This window comes from Bufo bufo, chromosome 5 (genome assembly GCF_905171765.1).
Source record: "Bufo bufo chromosome 5, aBufBuf1.1, whole genome shotgun sequence".
Taxonomy (NCBI): Eukaryota; Metazoa; Chordata; class Amphibia; order Anura; family Bufonidae; genus Bufo; species Bufo bufo.
This window is the reverse complement of record NC_053393.1, coordinates 232,849,267-232,860,458: the sequence shown is the minus strand read 5'-3', so window position 1 is coordinate 232,860,458 and position 11,192 is coordinate 232,849,267. Positions and strand designations below refer to the sequence as shown.

Below are 11,192 nucleotides of genomic sequence, written 5' to 3'. Positions count from 1 at the left end.
GTGGGCCCTTTAAAGGAGATGTTTGGGGAGTTCCTAACTGAGTGGGTGGGCAAAAGGGAGGCGCAACTTTCTCTGGGAGACACTCAGGCTAGTAGACAAGCTGCATAGGGCATTATAGGTTTGTTAGGAAAACAAAGCAGAGATGGCCATGGATCATAAGTAAACTAAGGCCTCTTTCACACTTGCGTTGTTGGGATCCGGCATGCACTTCCGTTGCCGGAGGTGCCTGCCGGATCCGTAACAACGCAAGTGTACTGAAAGCATTTGAAGACGGAGCCGTCTTCCAAATGCTTTCAGTGTTACTACGGCACCCAGGACACTATTAAAGTCCTGGTTGCCATAGTAGGAGCGGGGAGCGGTATACTTACAGTCCGTGCGGCTCCCGGGGCGCTCCAGAATGACGTCAGAGCGCCCCATGCGCATGGATGACGTGATCCATGCGCTTGGGGCGCCCTGACGTCACTCTGGAGCGCCCGGGGAGCCGCACGGAAGGTAAGTACACTGCTCCCCCGCTCCCCACTACACTTACCATGGCTGTCAGGACTTTAGCGTCCCGGCAGCCATGGTAACCACTCTGAAAAAGCTAAATGTCGGCTCCGGCAATGCGCCGAAACGACGTTTAGCTTAAGGGCGGATCCGGATCAATGCCTTTCAATGGGCATTAATCCCGGATCCGGCCTTGCGGCAAGTCTTCAGGATTTTTGGCCGGAGCAAAAAGCGCAGAATGCTGCGGTATTTTCTCCGGCCAAAAAACGTTCCGTACCGGAACTGAAGACATCCTGATGCATCCTGAACGGATTTCTCTCCATTCAGAATGCATTAGGATAATCCTGATCAGGATTCTTCCGGCATAGAGCCCCGACGACGGAACTCTATGCCGGAAGACAATAACGCAGGTGTGAAAGAGCCCTAAGCGGCGACCATATCCATGACTTGGAATTGTGGAAAATGCTAAGCGGAATAATGAAATAGCTATTTTGGGGACAACATTACATTTGTTGGAGTTTGAAAACAATCCAACTATGTGAAGAATCTTGCCTTCTTTCCATAACACCACCTACATCAATGTTTTCCTCTATGAGTAAAGCTTCAAGCTGCCCTATCTAGAAGCTAGAGTCAGTGAAACAGAAAGTGATGTCATTTGATCGATAGAGCAGACAGGAGGAGGACATAAATTGGAACACGAGGGACATTTTTATATGGTTTATTATTTCTTTTAAATGAGTGATGCTTTATATCGCCGACTTTTAATATGATAGTTTGAAATTAACTGCATTATTAATTACATAGAAGCTATTAGACAAGATAAAATATTATAATATATTTATTTGAAAAAATACACTTTTACACACACTTAGCAGCCCACTAAATACAATTAAAGGGAGTCTGTCACCAGATTGTGACCTTATAGACCGCTTACATAGCGCTCTAGCATAGCAGTCTATGATTCTAATGGTACCTTTGATGTTTTCTTGTGAAGTTCCCCCAAGGCAAAAACGGACTTTTATTCATATGTAAATTAGGGCTCGCAAGTGCCCAGGGCGGCGTTCACCTCGTTGGTGCCCAGGCTGTTCTGCCTCTTTTCGTCATATCCCCGCCCCAGCCTCTTCCTCTGCCCGCCCCGCTCTTCCTTTGCGTCCTCTTTCTCTGCAGCGAGATCCCGCACCTGCGCTATCCATTGCTTGGCCGGGGCATGCGCACTGCGATGCCCATTGTGGGTGTCTCTGGTCCGCCTCCTCGCCGCCACAATGGGCCTCGCAGTGCGCATGCCCCGGCCAAGCAATGGATAGCGCAGGCGCGGGATCTCGCTGCAGAGAAGGAGGACGCAAAGGAAGAGCGGGGCGGGCAGAGGAAGAGGCTGGGGCGGGGATATGACGAAAAGAGGCAGAACAGCCTGGGCACCAACGAGGTGAACGCCGCCCTGGGCACTTGCGAGCCCTAATTTACATATGAATAAAAGTCTGTTTTTGCCTTGGGGGAACTTCACAAGAAAACATCAAAGGCACCATTAGAATCATAGACTGCTATGCTAGAGCGCTATGTAAGCGGTCTATAAGGTCACAATCTGGTGACAGATTCCCTTTAAGCAATACTGCCATTCAATGCAATATATACAAAATCATTTACAAGGCACAATCATTACACCTTCGCATTAATGGAGTCAAGAAGGTAATATTACCAAGTTTAAAGAAAGGTATATATTAAAGTCCCCTTTTAGCACATATTAATATGTACCTATTGTTTCATTGTTTTTAATCTGAACAGTTGCAAATATTGTTCAGCTTAAAGTGTAAATCCAATTACTAACTTTCTATAAATCAACAGTACAAGCTTCTTTAGGGCCACCTGTACACGTTGCAGAATACCTGTGGAAAAACCACAGAGTAGTAAATTACCAGCAAAGTGTATGAGATTACACAAATCTTATGTACACTTTCTGGTATGAACATTTTTTCTGTGCGGAATTTGACCTGCTGTGTGGATTTCCAAATCTGCAACATGTCAATTAGGTTTGTGGTTTTAGCTTTGGATTTCACCCTTTTCCAATGAAGGATGAGATCCACGGCAAAACCACTTCTAATCTGCACCAAAATCTGCAATTTGAAATTGTGGATTTTGGTGCGGATGTGTTGCAGAAACGCACATAAATACGCAAGGAAATTCATGCTGATCATATTAGCCTTCAGGTGGCCTAAATGTTACCTTATTCTAAATTCACCGATGAAAATCCATCTTCAGAGAGGAGATCGCTTTTCAGTTTCAGTAAAGGATCAGGTCTCCATGCTGCCCATAAAATTCTACGGAGAGGAGGAGCAGATTAGCTGATACATACAGAGAAAAGAACATATCATGCTCCCCTATCTCTCTGTAGCACACCCTCAGCTCAGAAACAGCAGCAGACATTATAGTGCATGAAAATATAGAGAAATCCACCTTCCATACAAATCTGTAGTTTATTTATGGAAAAAGATAAAAAGCCATACACAGACAACAGCGTTTACGCTTCGGGTCATTGCACACAGATCCTTACTCAGGACTTGACGCGTAGACTCTTTGTGTATGGCTTTTTATTTTATTTTTTTGCACAATAAACTACGTTGTCAATAGTAAGTCTGTATGCAATGAACCAAAATGCTTAGACGATGTTCTCTGTGTGTGTGGCTTTTTATCTTTTTGCATAAATAAACTAAAGATTTTTATGCAATCTGGATGTCTACATATTTTTGTGTCAAGATTGCTACACCTGATCCAGGTGTTATCCGTGCTTCTGGGAATTACCAACAGGTGAGCTGGACTTGTGCTTTATATTTCTAACATGATGGTGCAGTACTTAAATATTACTTTATTATAAATATATTCCCAAATACCTTTCATTAGGTATAATGGCTAGTTTTCTAGGAAGCAATCATTAGGAGAAATACAATGGCCACCATCCTATTAGTACACACAAAACCTGTCCTAATCACATAGGAGGACAAGTTACTTCAGAACACTGAGCTAAAGATCTTCCTTCTCACTTCTCTGCCTGTCAGGGATTATGATCCTAAATACAGCTGATAAGATCTTCAGATGAATCTCTGGAAATGGAGTTCATGAGAAGACATGAAGTACAGAGGCGATTGACAGGACAGACTTTGGTAATGTGGGGTTGTGGTAATGGAGACTGCGGCTCAATACCCTCAACCCCACCCTCTGAACATCATATTCAGAATCATAATCCCTGAGAAGTAGGAGAGGAGGATGAGGCAGCTCTCTACATCAATGTTGTGAAGTAACATGGGCAGCACAGTGGCTCAGTGGTTAGCACTGGTGCCTTGCAGCGCTGGGGTCTGCATGGAGTTTGTATGTTCTCCCCGTGTTTGTGTGGGTGTACTCCGGTTTCCTCCCACACTCCCAAAAAAACATACTGTTAGGGAATGTAGATTGTGAGCCCCATTGGGGACAGTTAGATGCTAATGTCTGTAAAGCGCTGTGGAATATAGTAACCTCACAGTTTTTTTTTGCCTTCCTCTGGATCAACTTGCAGGATAACAGGCCGAACTGGATGGACAAATGTCTTTTTTCGGCCTTATGTACTATGTTAATATGTATATAAGTGCATAAAATAATATAATAATAATAAAACTGTGTGATTAGGACAGGTTTTGTGTGGATGGTGGCCATTTTATTTTTTCCTAAAGATTGCACCTGAGACAAAACAAGCCATTATAACTAATGAAAGCAATTTGGGAATGCATATATAATAAAGTAACATTTAATTATGGTCAGCAATTTTATTTTCTTAGTTCCTGGAGAACCTCTTTAAACTGAAAAGCTTTCTCCACAGATCTAATTTGATTACTGAATTCACAGTGAGTGAACATTTTAAGATGCAGGGGGAGGTAAGGAGCTTGAAAAGTTCAGGGAGGTATTTTCCCCAAATAAGATATATTACAATGTTTCTCATCTTTGCAGGTGTTATTGATTCTTAGAGGTTTTTTTTTATAACTGGAAGTTCACTATCAACTATCATGTTATATATTTATATAGCTCAGAGGTTTTCTGCAGGCACTCCATCCCAGGCAGTATTTTATTGTGTATCTCTGTATGAGGGATATCGAGAAATCAGAATAGGATCCAGTCTCTATAAAAGGTATATTATAAAATTAATCAGAAAAGAATGATTAACCTATTCAGAGTAAACAGAAAAAACTATATGATATATACACTTAGGGTTAGATTTATCAAAACTCGTATGAAGGAAAACTGGCACAGTTGCCCATAACAACCAATCAGATTCCACCTTTCATTTTTCAGAGCCCCTCCAGTTTGATAAATCCCCTGTTTCAAAATCAGTTGGACAAATACAAACATGGTCTTTATTGGCCTTCAGGTCAATGACCAGTAATACAGTAATATATTTCACATGTTGACCCAATTATAGACAGCTATTCATAAAAACTAATCTTGGCATAAAAGGAACTCAAAACTTGAGCATTCATATTTGAGAGCTGTTCAGCACAATCTCATGCTCTGCTTCTCATGCATAACAAAAATTGTTAGTGTTGCCCAGAGCGACAAATACGTTTGCCTCCTTTATTTTTAACCCTGCCCCGAAGAAAGGAGATCTGATTGATTTCTATTATGAACGCACTTTTTCTAAAAGCAGATTTACGCATTAGGATATACATGTACTACATGGGTTCAGGAAGCTCACATTTGATTTCTATACCGTCCCTGATTACTGGAAAATTCAAAGGGGTATTCCAGTCAGATAAAAGGGGATGCAGCAAGATACAAATGGTGGAAAAAAAATAACAGCTTATACTCCTTTCACCGAACCCAAGCCACTGCTGTTTTGATGGTGTATGGGTCCCCACTGCACTCTAGTTCCTGCCCCTGTCCCAACACGGCAGAAAATGGCTATGAATGCCACGTAGCGAATCAATGACTGCAGTGATGATCCGCCTCAGACAGTATTTGGATAAGCAGCATTCCCAGCCATTTTCTGCTGTATCGGTATGTCAGGAGGAACTAGAGTGCAGAAGGGACTTGTCGGAACAGTAGCTTTGTGGGATTGGTGAGAGGAGCATAAGCTCTGTAATTTTTTATTTACACAATTTGTATCCTACTGAAAACTGTTAATTGTCTGGAATACCCCTTTAAGTCACTAACAAAATGCTGTTAGGATGTCAGACGATACACAATTATAGAGGTTCACCACAGAAATCCACAGGAGAGGTTTTTTTTTTTATAGACCATCTATTTTGCTAGTGAATGAAATTCACCAGAGACCAATGTTTGTTACATGTCAGTATTTTTATCGCAGGAACTGCTAAAGCAGTCTAGGTAGTATGAATACAGAACCATAAATGTCTGCTCTCTGGATCCATGATTATGGCTTCAGAGGGTGGTCTATGCTGCTTAAAGGGACATTCCATCAAAATAAATTGTTTTAAAAATCTTGCAGACTGAATACATAGCTAGGGATGAGCGAATCGACTTAGGATGTTTCATCCGAAGTCAATTCGCTCATCACTAGTCATAGCATAAGAATAGCGCTTCCAAGCTGTTGTAGGCACAGTGCCAATCAATATTTAAGTTGACTGATGCCTGACTGTCTGGCTGCACTGCCTAGCAACCAAAGTCTTTCCAATGCAATTCTTTGGCAAGAATTCCTAAAGATCTTTCAGATGACTCAGGTCTCCAGCTTTGGACAGCGAAGGGATAAAACGTTTAAGAGGATAATGCCTTTCAATTTACTTAAACTGGCCACATACTAGAGATTCTGGACATCCGAAACAGATTTATTTAGACTTTTTAATACCAACCCTTTTGTGACACAAACCAGCGTGGCAAATGCGCACCCAAAACAGATATCTGTCAAAAAGATGAAATGCCGCGTTGGACTGTTTCATTTCTAGTCAATTGTTCATCTGAATGGCAGATTAGGTTGTTCCAAAAATGGTCCTCTGAAATCCCTATTGTATGGCCAGATTTAATTCCTTGTACTAACCAAATTTTTGTAAAATAAATCTAGGTGGAAAATCTGAGCTCAAACTTGATTTTTCAAGAGCTGATTTTGGCTGTGACCTTTAAAAACCCAATTGGATCTCCATTTGTTCAAAAATCAAATGGAAAAGCCCAGTTGCTTGCTACAGGTTACAACACAATTTCTGTATATCTACTTGCAGTTTTTAGAAAAAACAGCTTAAGTAAAAAATATTACATTCACAATACATTGGGACAGATTCTTCGGTTCGTTCATACAGTTAATGCAAATATTTAGTTGGGATGTAATGCTGCCAGTAACAATGGCAACCTACCCTGATGATGTAAGAAAATCATAACCATTAGTTAAAAGTAGCCCAGAGTTCTAATTCCAGAAACTGCTGTCAATAATAGATACTGTAGACTGAGCAAATCAGTTTTGTAGGCGACACACACAGGTGTAGGTGACAAAAAGCAGAACACAGTTTTAGGGCTACCCATCGTCAAAGTAGAAATCTTAATAATCATCTGCTTGTAACAAGTTTCTATTATACTCACATTGCAGAGACCACAAGCATATTATAACATGACACAAGTTATGGTGTAAAATAATGTGTTAAAAACCAAAGTTGTACAAAATAAGCCATGAGACATTCTCAGTTAGTTGTTATATTAACCACACACACATACATGGTTGAGTCACATTATTGTGAACACTTTCTCCTTTCAACGTTGGCAGTGCATATCTCATGAAGAAGTCAAGTGTCGTGAGTAGGCTTGGTGGGTATATAAAGTGTGCCATAGACTGTCTGCACACATATCCCTCATTTTTGTCATGGGTAAAAGGGGTGATTTATCTTTCGCCCATGGAGACATCCATCATACCAGATGGGACACACTCGTGGATATTAGTTAGGCCAAGTTCACATGTAAGTTATTTGGTCAGTTATTTCCATCAGTTATAGTGAGCCAAAACCAAGAGTGAAGCCTCCTCAGAGATAAGGTATAATGGACAGATCTGAACCTGCTCTGTGTTTTTTACCCGGACCTGGTTTTAGGACACAATAACTGATCAAATAACTGATGTGCGAACTCAGCCTTAGTTGGTCAATATCACCAAAATTGGCAGGTTTGGATGACTCATCAAATCTGTATGGGGTCCTTTATGGAATGGGTCTTTATGGCTATAGAGCTTCCATTCTCATCCCAGAATGACCTTATACACTCCAATACCAAATTCTGGCATATAGAAAAGGGTTAAGTGGCAGACAGAAGATCATATGGGAGCTTATTTAATGCTAAAACCAAGCAGAGTTTTCTTTCAGAAGGAGGTTACCATATTGGTTCATTAAATGATATGGCACTTATAGGTTGTGAGGGGAGACATTTTATAAATTGCCCTTGATCACTATGAATAGGGCATCTGGGTATAGTAAACCTCCTTCAACATGACATCAATAGAATCTGCAGCAGATTATCTGATGTTTTGGATTACTAGACAAAGAAGAATACAGATGTGTCCTTACATTTGCTTGAAATTGGTTAATGACTAAGATCTCTCTGGAAAAATATTCAAGATAACATCAAAACCCTTGCAAACTGAAATGTACAACACAACTACTGAATGGCTACACTTTATATCATGTTTCCCAAAAAACAAAAGTAATCTCACTCTCTCTCAGAATTTGTTTAGCCAAGAGGAAAGGTAAGGGAGGACATGTTCGTATAAAACCTCACTTGGGAGAACCTTCAGGAAAAAGTCCAAAATAAAATGTTAAAGATTAGGCCTTGTTAACACGTCAGTTTTTTCATCAGTTATTTCAATCAATCAGTTATTGTGAGCCAAAACCAGGTGCGGGTCAAAAACACAGGACAGGTGCAGACCTTTTCATTACACTTTATCCCTGTGTAGCCTCCACTCCAGGATTTGGCTCACAAAAACTGATGGAAATAACTGATCAAATAACTGAAGTGTGAACAAGGCCTCAACTGTCATTTCATGTGACATTTCAGAATTGGCTGTGTGTGTACATGAAGAATAAGCACATATTACTTTTATCTGGCATTTTCCAGCAGTTTTTCCCTCCACAGACTCCATCTCTAATTGTCAGTTTCCCCTGAATGAAATTCCAGTGTGGGTGGAGACCAGCTGATATGAGGTCTCCCATGCACTATGATGTTGCTTATCTCTTTGTGGCAAACCCTCAGGAAGAACAGCACATGATGGACATTGAACAGCAGTAATGGGCAATGTTAATGTGAATCCAGCAATGAGGTGAGATAGGACACTTGCTAAAAATCAGCAGCAACTCCTCCTCCTCTCTCAATAGACTTCTATAGGCAGCAAGTGTAAACTCATCCTTCAGTGAGCTGATAATTGATAGTCATCTCTGCCTCTCTGGACTGATTTTACCAGTGAATTGAGAGTGCACGATCAGCTCAGTAGAAGGACAGGTGCCCAAGTATAGTTTTCTCTATATTTTAATTGCAGGTACTATTGATTTATGAGAAAAAACTGAAATGATGGGTACTCTAATACAAAACATGTTACTTAGTATTTTTTTTAAGAATTCTTAATTGGTTCATTCTGCTATGTCTTCTGCTTATGATCTTACAAAATCTGAAATGGTTACCGAAATTTCTGGATTTTTGGATGCCATGAAAAAATGTCAATGTACTAAATAATTCATTTACTCAAAATAATACACAGGAATGTGTCAAATTCATCAAATCTGATGTTGCTGGATGGGAAATCTTAAAATATATACACTCTGACAAAAAAAAAAAAGAAAGAATTGCACCCAGAAAAAAAATGTCAGATTACAGCAAAATTCAGCGTGCAGTTATGTCTCAGACAGATATGTAAATGATTACTGGTGTGGTCTGATTAGACCCGGAGTCTTGCCACTATAGGATGAACGGATCCGGTTGCGTTATCTCTAAAACAGCCATGCACTATTGACTTACATTGTTTTTCATGCTGGATCCGTCTTGCTCCGCTTTCCATGACAAACTCAAAAACACTGTTTGCCTCATTTTTCTGTCCAGCATTGGTACGCAACCAAACGGAACAGAATGCATTCTGGTGCATTCTATTCAATTCTGTCCCCATTGACAATGAATGGCGTCAAAACTGAAGCGTTTTCCTCCAGTACTGAGATCCTATGCCGAATACTGTAATCACTTCTTACATATATCATTACAATCACGCATATAAAGTTTAATTTGATTCCAACATCCCTTTTTTGGTGCATTAGGGCTTTTTTTTTTTTTTAGAAGCCTGATAACTCAAAGAATAAATCGGTAGAATTTAAGAATAATAGTTACAATTTCACTGTTGATAGTTTCAAACCATTTAAGTGCTTAGTACATAACTAAAATTAATAATTATCTGGAGTGGGATTTTAGGAAACTTTGCTGAAGGACAAACAATAGAACAATAGGAGACAATTCAAAAACACACAATATATATAAAGATGAGAACAAAATCAGAATAGCAGCTAAGAAAAAAGGTTTGTGCAAGGAGTAATAACAAATACATGAATGCTTAAAGGGGTTGTCCAGCTTTTTTCAAGTGATGGCCTGTCCTACTCCACACCCCCGCCATTCAGCTGATGGTGCTCTGTAGCTCAAGTGCAGACTTCTGGTGTTGGAGCTAAACAGAACAGCTGATCAGCGGGGGTGCAGGGTGCCAACTGGACAACCCCTCTAAGTCATGCCCAGTGTAGGAACATTGGTAAACTGAATCTTTTCTTTGTTACTTGCCAGTGTGCCACATGTTAAAAAAAAAAAAGGTCAGTATTTGTTACATAAAACATCATGTACATGATGGCACGATGCAATACGACAAAAAGCTAATTCTGTAATGAAATCCCACATCATCTTCACAGTTTTAGTCTCACCAGAGAACCCATCCTTAGGTTTGCACTTGTTTCTGCATCATAGAGAGCACAAAGGCACTGAAATCAGACACTGTGGACTCCAGGAAAGTACAATACAAGTTGGTCCAGTTTTGCGGCTCTTTTACAACATAGTATTACTAAGCCAGCGTTGTTATAGTATCTGCTATGCACTAAAGTATGCACTGTATTTTTCTCTTCTTACAAACGTAAGTTTTAACTGGTGCCCACAGCAACTTCAACAGTAGTTTAGCAGCCTTGTAGAACAATCCACTAGAGCAGCCCCATCTGTACTCTACTGAAAGGCTTTAATTGGCTTTACTTTCCGTTGTAACCATGGATGCATCACTCTTTGCAAAAAGGTTCCTTGCAGTAGAATGCCTTCAATCTGTAAGGAGAAGAGTGTGCTAAGTAGACCATTTTGTTTTACAGTACTTTAAAACAATTTCAATGTGTGCTTATATTTCAGGGCTACAGTACTTCGCCAGTAAATATTTTTTTTCAAAATGTATAAATGCACACTGGGTATTACAAGAAAAAAAAGACATGTTAATAAATCGCCACCTAGTGGACAACAGTTTAACAGCAAAGGTCTAGTAACAGTTTGTGAGGCTGAAAAAATACATCTGTCCATCTAGTTCAGCCTGTTATCCTGCAAGTTAATCCAGAGGAAGGCCTGGATCAACGACCCCTCTCTAGTAGCTATAGCCTGTAATATTAAACTCCAGAAATACATCCAGGCCCCTCTTTAACTCTTTTAGTGAACTCTCCATCACCACCTCCTCAGGCAGAGAGTTCCATAGTCTCACTGCTCTTACCGTA

General features: G+C 40.3%; 1 protein-coding gene across 5 annotated transcripts in view; it reads right to left on the bottom strand.

Annotated features, from left to right (window-relative positions):
• Positions 1-6,506: 6,506 nt before the first annotated feature.
• Positions 6,507-11,192, bottom strand: part of STARD3NL (STARD3 N-terminal like) — a 104,297-nt gene continuing 99,611 nt past the window's right edge. For all 5 annotated transcript variants that reach the window (XM_040434167.1, XM_040434169.1, XM_040434165.1 and 2 more), the window contains one exon: positions 6,507-10,758. The gene's annotated coding sequence lies outside the window, so the exon portion shown is untranslated. The remainder of the gene's footprint in view (positions 10,759-11,192) is intronic.